Genomic DNA, 8,307 nt, shown 5'->3' with positions numbered 1-8,307 from the left:
ATATAGAGAGAGAGAGAGAGAGAGAGAGAGAGTGCATCAGCCAGCCAGATAGCTCAGCAGACTAAAGTGCCTGCTTAGGCAGAGTAAAGTGGCCAGAGTTCAATCCCCAGTTTGCCATGCTGGCCCCTCCCCCAGGGTATGCTGAGACTGCAATTGAGAATGGGTGTGGTGGCGCCTGCCTGTAATCCCAGTGCTTGGGAGGCTGAAAATAGGAGAATCACTAGAGTCCAATCTGTGTGGTGAGACCCTGTAGACCCTGCACTGAATAGAAATAAAAAGGATCTCACTATGTAGTCCAGGCTGACCTCAGATTTGTGGTAATCCTGCCTCAGCCTCCTGAGTGCTGGGATTAGAGCTATGTGCCACCATGCCCAGCCTTGAGCCTTATTGTTACTAGGTGGAAGGTTATAAGCAAGTCAGTACTGTGATCAGGAGTGTGTGTGTGTGTGTGTGAGAGAGAGAGAGAGAGAGAGAGAGAGAGAGAGAGAGAGAGAGAGAGAGAGCAACTAATAAGAGTGGAGGCCTCATTGGCTTCCTCTGTGAGCACTAAGGAGAAACAGGGGTTGCCAGCCTACTGGTACAGTGCAGGTTTTCGAGAAAAGTCTACACATCCGAATCCGGTCATTACGCAGACTTGTACCGTAGTGGTGGGAGGCAGATGAAGCCTGTGTTCCTCTAATTGCTTGTTTCTGTGTCTGAGTGAAGAAAGGCAGACGTGCCAAACACTTGAGGCTCCTGGCTGAAGGGGGACAGGGGCCCCTGTACTCCCACATTTTAACTTAATTCTAGGTCTCTCTCTTTTTTTTTTTTTTTTTTTTTGGCGGAACCGGGGATTGAACTCAGGCCCTTGTGCTTTCCAGGGAAGCACTTATTCCACTGAGCCATCTCCCCAGCCCAGGTCTCTTTGTTTTTGTCCTTGTTCACTCACTCATCCCAGGTTGAAACTTATGCTCCTCTTACAGGGGATTCAACCTAGGGCCTTCACACTGGGCTACAGCCCCAGCCTGCTCCTTTAAAAAAAAAAAATTAAAAATATTTTATTTATTTATTTGATACTCTGCAGGGTCTCCGCAGCTCTAACTCATAGTGATCCTCCTGTCTCAGCCTCTCCAGCACTGGGATTACAGGTGATCACAGGCACAGATGTGCATTACCACACCGAGTTCCTTTTTTTTCTGGGCGGGGGAGAGGAGGCAAGGTCTTGCTATGTAGTTTGGGCTGGTCTTGAATTCACTATGTAGGGGCTGGTGAGATGGCTCAGTGGTCTAGAGCACCTACTTAGAACAAGCTTAGCAAAGCACAGACACTGTGGTTCAATCCCCCAGCACCACACGCCAGCCAGCCCCGCCCCCTGGTGGGCTGAGCTGGCCACACACACACACACACACACACACACACACACACGAATAAATTTTTTTAAAAAATTAAAAAAAAAAAAAAAAGAATTCACTATGTATCTCATGCTGGCCTCCAACTCTCAGCAATCTCCTGCCTCAGCCTCCCAAACTCTGGGATTACCAGCACGTGCCACAAAGCCTGGTCCTAGATTTTGGACTCTTTTTTTTTTTTTTTTTTCTTTCCCCCATACAGGGAATTGAACTCAGACTGTTGTGCTTGCCAGGCAGGCACTGTGAAACTGAGCTGTATCCAGAGACCAGATTTTGGATTCTTGATCCTATTTTTTTTTTTTTTTTTTTTTTTGTGGAACCGGGGATTGAACTCAGGCCCTTGCACTTGCCAGGGAAGCGCTTATTCCACTGAGCCATCTCCCAGGCCCCCTCTTAATCCTATTCTCAACTAAAAGGAATCAGGCCCTGAGCTGGGTGTGCTGGTGCACAGCTGTAATCCTAGCATGCAGAAGCGAGGCAGGAGGATCCCCATGAGTTCATGGCCAGTTTATGCTACATAGTGAAACTGTTTCAAAAACCAAAAAGAGACACTGGGCATGGTGGCACACACCTGTAATCCCAGCTCCTGGGAGGCTGTACACAGGCGGATCACTACAAATCTGATCTAGTACTAAGACCCTGAACACGCTGTAGACCCTTCCCTGAAAGAAAATACTAAAAGATATATCAGATTGAATAAATATAACCTATTGAATAAAAATAAAAATCTATAACCTGGAATATTGCCACATGCCTGTAATTCTAGCACAAGGGAGGCTGAGCAGTGAATATTGTGGATTTGAGACCAGCATAGGCTACACAGCAAGACCCTGTCTTAAAACAAATTTAAAACTCTATGAATCTATAAATCCATACTACTAATGACTGTATTAGTCACTGTCCCATTGAAGGGACAAAATATTAAACTTCTACAACTGAAAGGAGAGGTCTCCTGGTTCACAGTGTCAGAGCCATGGTTGGGGGCTGAGGATGTAGCTCAGTGGTAGAACCCTTGCCTAGCAAGCTGGAGGCCCTGGGTCTGTCCTCGGCACCAAAAACAGAACCCTGGTTGGCTGGCTTCAAGGAAGACCGGCCTGGTGGAAAAGCAACACAGAGTAGTATCTCCAGAAAGCAGAGAGACAGAGGAGTCAGAGAAAAGAATATGCCCTTCCAAAAAAAAAAAAAAAAAAAAAAAATGGTGTGGTGGAGAAGCCCTATAATCCCTCACTCAAAAGGTTAAGGCAGGAGGATCACTGTGAGTTCAAGGCCAGCCTGGGGTATACAGTGAAACCTTATTAATAAATAAATAAATAAATAAATAAATTGGGGCTGGTGAGATGGCTCAGTGGTCTAAAGCACCTACTTAGAACAAACTAAAAGCACAGGGACTGCTGTTCGATTCCCCAGCACCACATGCCAGCCAGCCCCGCCCCCTGGTGGGCTGAGCTGGCCACACACACACACACACACACACACACAAATAAAAAAAAAATTGCTTGCCTGATGAGTGCAAGGGCCTGAGTTCAATCCCCACTTCTGCCAAAAAAGAAAAAAGGAAATTACCATTCCTAGCTGGCTGGGTGGATGCCCTGTAATCTCAGCACCCTAGAAGGCTGAGGCAGGAGATCACAAATTTGAGCCCAACCCAGGCAATTTAGCAACTAAAGAAAAAAAGGTTGGGGACACAATTCATTGTGAAGGTACCTAGATTAGATCCCCAGTCCTGCAAAATGAATAAATAAGTAGATAGCTTGGCCTGGGGAGATAGTTCAGCAGCATAAGTGCTGGCCTGGCAAGTGCAAGGTCCAGAGTTCAATCTCCAATACTAAAAAAAAAAAAAAAGCCAAGGTCAGGGATATAGCTCAGGGGCAGAGCATCTGCCTCGTAAGCTCGAGGTCCTGAGTTTAATTCCCAGTACTGAAAATAAAATAATAATAAAATTTTAAAAAATAGCTCATAAATGAATGAATGGCTAGAGACATGGCATAGTGTTGCGGGCAGCTGAGTTAGAAATGTAATAGGCAGTCAGCCAGGGCGAGGCCCTCGAAGGAGACAGCACAGAAGACAAGTGATCTTGCAACTCTGGGAGGGATGGATGCTCCCACCGTGGGCCAGACCAAAGATCAAACAAATGCTGACCTCCCTAAAGATTGGCATCCGAGATTGATCTCCACCCCGAGGGAGCCAGAAGAATCATTCAGCCAACTACTACCTACTACCTACTGCATGGCTACCAGATAAGGTCCTGTTCTACATTCATGCCCGCTTGCTACATGACTTGCTTCCCCATTTGGTCCTGGACTTAATCAATTTTACCTGAGCAATGGTGCTTGTAATCCCATTGGTTGGCCATAGTTTTGTCCCACCCCACATCCACCTAAGTGAGTTTCCATTTTCTCCACCTTAGTCCTGCACGGTTTTACACTATAAAAGTCCCTGGAAGAGACAGCTTCCCAGAGACAACCCGCTCGGGCCCCCCTCCTGTCCCTCTCTCAGACAGAAGCTTTCTTTCCTTCAATAAATATATTCTGCTCATAACGTCAGTTTGTTCCTAAAATTCATTCTTCAGTTTTAGAGAACACGAACTTGTCCAGGTCAGGTCAGGAGATCCTTTTTCCCCCATATCATTTGGAGGTTCCCTACATTGTTTGGAGGTCACCCCCTCAAGATCAGTTTTTCTCCCTATATCAATAGCACTCCCTGGCTCCAAACTTCAGTACTGGGGGGGAAAAAAAGGCAAAACATTGATATGAAGGATTTATTTGGACAAGTAACTAGATTTGAATAATAACTATAGTAAAGCTGTGCTGGCCCCGCCCCCAGGGCACAGGAGAGGCGACTGAGACTGGGCATGTGGCCCACGCCTGTAATTCCAGCTCTGGGAAGGCTGAAAACAGCAGGATCACACGCGTCCAATCTGTGCAGTGAGACCCTGTAGACCCTGTACTAAAGACATTTAAAAAATAAAAAAAGAACTATAATAAGGATAAATACTAGTAGTGTAGCAAAGTTAAAATATTAACATTTATAAGAGCACTGTGGTTATATACAAGAATGACCCTTTCCTTAGGATGTCTACACTAAAACACGGACAGACGGACAAGGAGACATAAAAACTGCAATTTCTTTCTTTATTTTGTCTTTTTGATACTGTGTCTTGCTACCATGCAGCTCAGGCTGGCCTTGAGCTCCTTGGCAGTTCAGGCTGGTGTCAGACTTGCAAGGACCCTCCTGCCCCAGCCTGCAGAGTGCTGGGGTTCTAGGCGTGCACCACCATACTCAGCTCTATAAACTGCAATTTAACACTCAAGAGAGACTGAAGCAGGAAGATCAAAAGTTTCACCCCACCCTGGGCAGCGTAGCTGCTCAGCAAGACCCTGTATCAATTTTTTTTGCAGTGCCAGGGATGGAACTCAGGACCCTGGGCTTGCCAGGTAAGTACTTATTCTACTGAGCTATTTTCCCAGCCCAAAAGTAAAATTTTGTAAAGGCTGGGAAATGTAGCTGAGGGCGAAGGCCCATTTCCCCAGCACAAAAACAAAACAAAAATAAACTTGCAACTTATTCTCAATTCACGAAAAAAACTACACATATGCACATGTGCATGCTTGGAGAAATGGGGAGCAATACCAAAAACAGGTTAGCAGTTGGTAAGTCTGTTAGGAGACTAAAAAGTTTTTTTTTTTTTTTTTTAAATTGTGTGTGTGGCCAGCACAGCCCACCAGGGGGCGGGGCTGGCTGGCATGTGGTGCTGGGGGATTGAACTGCGGTCCCTTTGTTTTTGCTAAGCTTGTTCTAAGTAGGTGCTTTAGACCACTGAGCCATCTCACCAGCCCCAAGTTCTTTGTATTTTTTTTCAACCTATTCCTGTTTTTGGTGCTTTTTTTTTTCTTCTTTTGTTCAGGGTCTCACTACTGGATTGGATTCATAGTGATCCGCCTGTTCACAGCCTCCCAAGAGCTAGGATCATGTTTTTGGTGTTTTGAAACAGGGTCTCACTATGTAGCCCAGGCTGGCCTCACACCCGTGGTGATCCTCTTGCCTCAGCCTCTGAAATGCTGGAATGATAAACATGTACCAGCTCAACACATTTCTGTAAACCTGAATTTTTAAACTTGTATTCATCCATTTGTGCATTTACAGTACTCTCAACCTTCTACCTCGGAGGCCACAGCCCTTAGACACCTTCCTCTCTTTGGCTTCTTTCTCCTCTTTAGCCAACTAGGAGGAAGCCAGCTGCAGGCAGAAAGGGGTGCCCCGGGCTGCATCCCATGGGAGCCCTTGCGTGTGAAGCCTGTTTCCTGGCTAGATCTTTGACCTGAGACCTGGGTAGGGCGGCACCCATTAAAAAATCCTGAGCTGGGCTGGAGAGATAGCTCAGCAGTCTAAAGTTCCTGCTTATGCAGTGTAGGCAATCCCAGGGACCACAGTTCTTACCCAGCACCACAGGCTACGCCAGCCCTGCCCCTAGGATGGGCTGAGCCAGCCACAAAAACAAAAACACCTGAGCTACACTTGCCCCCCCATTTACATTATCTCTGGAAGCCTGGCTTGGTAGCAGCTCTTGGGAGGCTAAGGCAAGAGCCTGAGCTACATGTGAGACCTTGTCTCAAAAAGACAAAAACAGGGGCTGGTGAGATGGCTCAGTGGTCTAAAGCACCTACTTAGAGCAAGCTTAGTAAAGCCCAGGGACCGCGGTTCAATCCCCAGCACCACATGCCAGCCAGCCCCGCCCCCTGACTCCTTGGTCCAAGGTCACACAGCACGTAGAGTCCAGAGCACCTGGCTCCCAGCCCCATCCTGCTGCTGCTGTCCTCCTGCTCCACCTGTCCTTGCTCAGCCCTGGCATCCGGCCTGGAGCCCCTCACTCAGGAAAGCCATTGGGTAACCCCACTGTACTTATGGGCAGAGACTGATTCACAACCTCGTTTCCTACTGCCCAGGGCTGCACACCCGCTGCACCCGGGTGCGGTGCCAGAGCCCTGTGCAGTAGCCAGCTCTGCTCTTTCTTTCTAATGCTGTTACAGCGCAATGGGCCAGAAACAGTCCAGGCGCTGCACACAGCGAGGACGGCCAAGCAAACACCTGGCAGTAAGCAGCCAGTTACTGAAGATCAGCAGGAGCAGGCAGAGGAGGAAAAGGAACCTGCGGTTACAGAAGAAGCTGCGTTCACCTGGCAAGCCTGGGCTGGGGTGTTGGTTCTCAGACTCCGGTAGGAGAAAGAAGGACCCTCCATAACTCCAGCTGCCAGCCTTTATCTCCGAGGGCCTCCCATTCTGTGCCTCACTGAAGTTGATCTGCGTGTGCTCCAGGCATCTCCACGCCTAAGCACACATGGGGATGATCTCTGGGGTGGTGTTGTGCCCATAGTTGTATGCAGGGAAGGGAGTGGCTCCCTCAGACTTCCCAGACTGGTTTTCCATCATATTAGAGACAGGGTCTCACTCTGTAGCCCAAGCTATCCTTGAACTCACAGCAATCCTCCTGCCTCAGCTTTCTGAGTGGTGGGATTACAGGTATGTGCCACAATGCCTGGTTTACCAACTCATTTCTTTCTTTCCTTCTTTCTTTCTTCTTCTTCTTCTTCTTCTTCTTTTTTTTTTTTTTTTTTTTTTTTTTTGAGACAGTCTCAGGGCTGGGGAGACAGCTCAGTGGAATAAGTGCTTGCCTTGCAAGCACAAGGTTCTGAGTTTGATCCCTGGTACTGCAAAAAGAAAAGAAAGACAGTCTCTGCATGTAGTTAAGGAGGCTAGCCTTGAACTCACTTTGTAGTCCAGGCTGGCCTCAAACTTGAAGTGATCCTCCTGCCTTAGCCGCCCAAGTGCTGGGGTCACAGGTGTGTACCATTATGCCCAGCTTCAAGCTTTTTTTTTTCTTTTTTGTGGAACCAGGGATTGAACTCACGCCCTTGCGCTTGCTAGGTAAGCACTTATTCCACTGAGCCATCTCCCAGGCCCCATGCCTCAAGCTTTGATATGGGAAGAATTATGATTTTCGCTTGCAGATGAGGCTAACAGTTTACCAAAGCTACATATCAAGACAATACCAATAATATACCTGACTGGCTTTAAAGCTCTAGGTCAAACTGTCTTTTCACATGAGACACATTCAACAAACTGCAAGAACATTTATTGAGGAATGACTGTGCACAGAACACCGGAGAAGATGAGGGCAGGGGCTCATGAGCCCAGGGCTGCTGTTGGGGAGTTGAAAGAGCCATCATGCACTTGGGAGGCTGAGGCAGGAGGATCGCCCAGAGTTCACAACCAACCTGGGCTACACAGCAAGATCAAGGCTTCTCGGGCAGACATCTCAAAAGATCTGAAGGATATGCAGGATTCTAACAGAGTTGGTGGGAAAGAGGTGCTGAGGAAGGGCAGACAGAGTGAAAGCAGCAGCCATGGGAGATTAAGCTCAAAAGCTCAGTGCAGGCTACGTGGAGGAAGAGGTCCCGGAGCCCCAGGGGGCACTGTGCAGGGGCAACCCAACTCAGGGCCACTAGAAGACCTGCCCCGTGGGAGAATGGGCCCTGCGGATGCAGCGCAAGACCTTTCCTTCCCCTGGGGCACGAAGAGCTTGGAGCTGCAGGTGGGTTACAGCCTGGGAGTGGACAGGGGCCAGGATTCCAGCTGGCACAGAGGCTGTGGAGGGAGCCAGGCTGAGGCAGGAGGTCCTGTCATCCCTGCCCAGAAGTGTTCCCAGTGGAGTGAGGGGGCCTGCGCAGAGGACAAACATGAGAAGGGCCTCCCTCTGTAGACTCAGGGCTTCCTGGCCCAAGGGAGATTCTAGGGTAGGAGTCCAGGAGTTATCCCTGAAGATCTCCCATGTGGTCTCCCCTGAAACACACTTTCTTTTTTCTTTCTTTCTTTTCTTTTTTCTTTTCTTTTTTTTTTTTTTTTGAGAGTGAAATGGAGGATCT

Source organism: Octodon degus, unplaced genomic scaffold (genome assembly GCF_000260255.1).
Source record: "Octodon degus isolate 3935 unplaced genomic scaffold, OctDeg1.0 scaffold00042, whole genome shotgun sequence".
NCBI lineage: Eukaryota > Metazoa > Chordata > Mammalia > Rodentia > Octodontidae > Octodon > Octodon degus.
The sequence above is the reverse complement of the archived record's forward strand: the minus strand, read 5'-3'. Positions refer to the sequence as shown.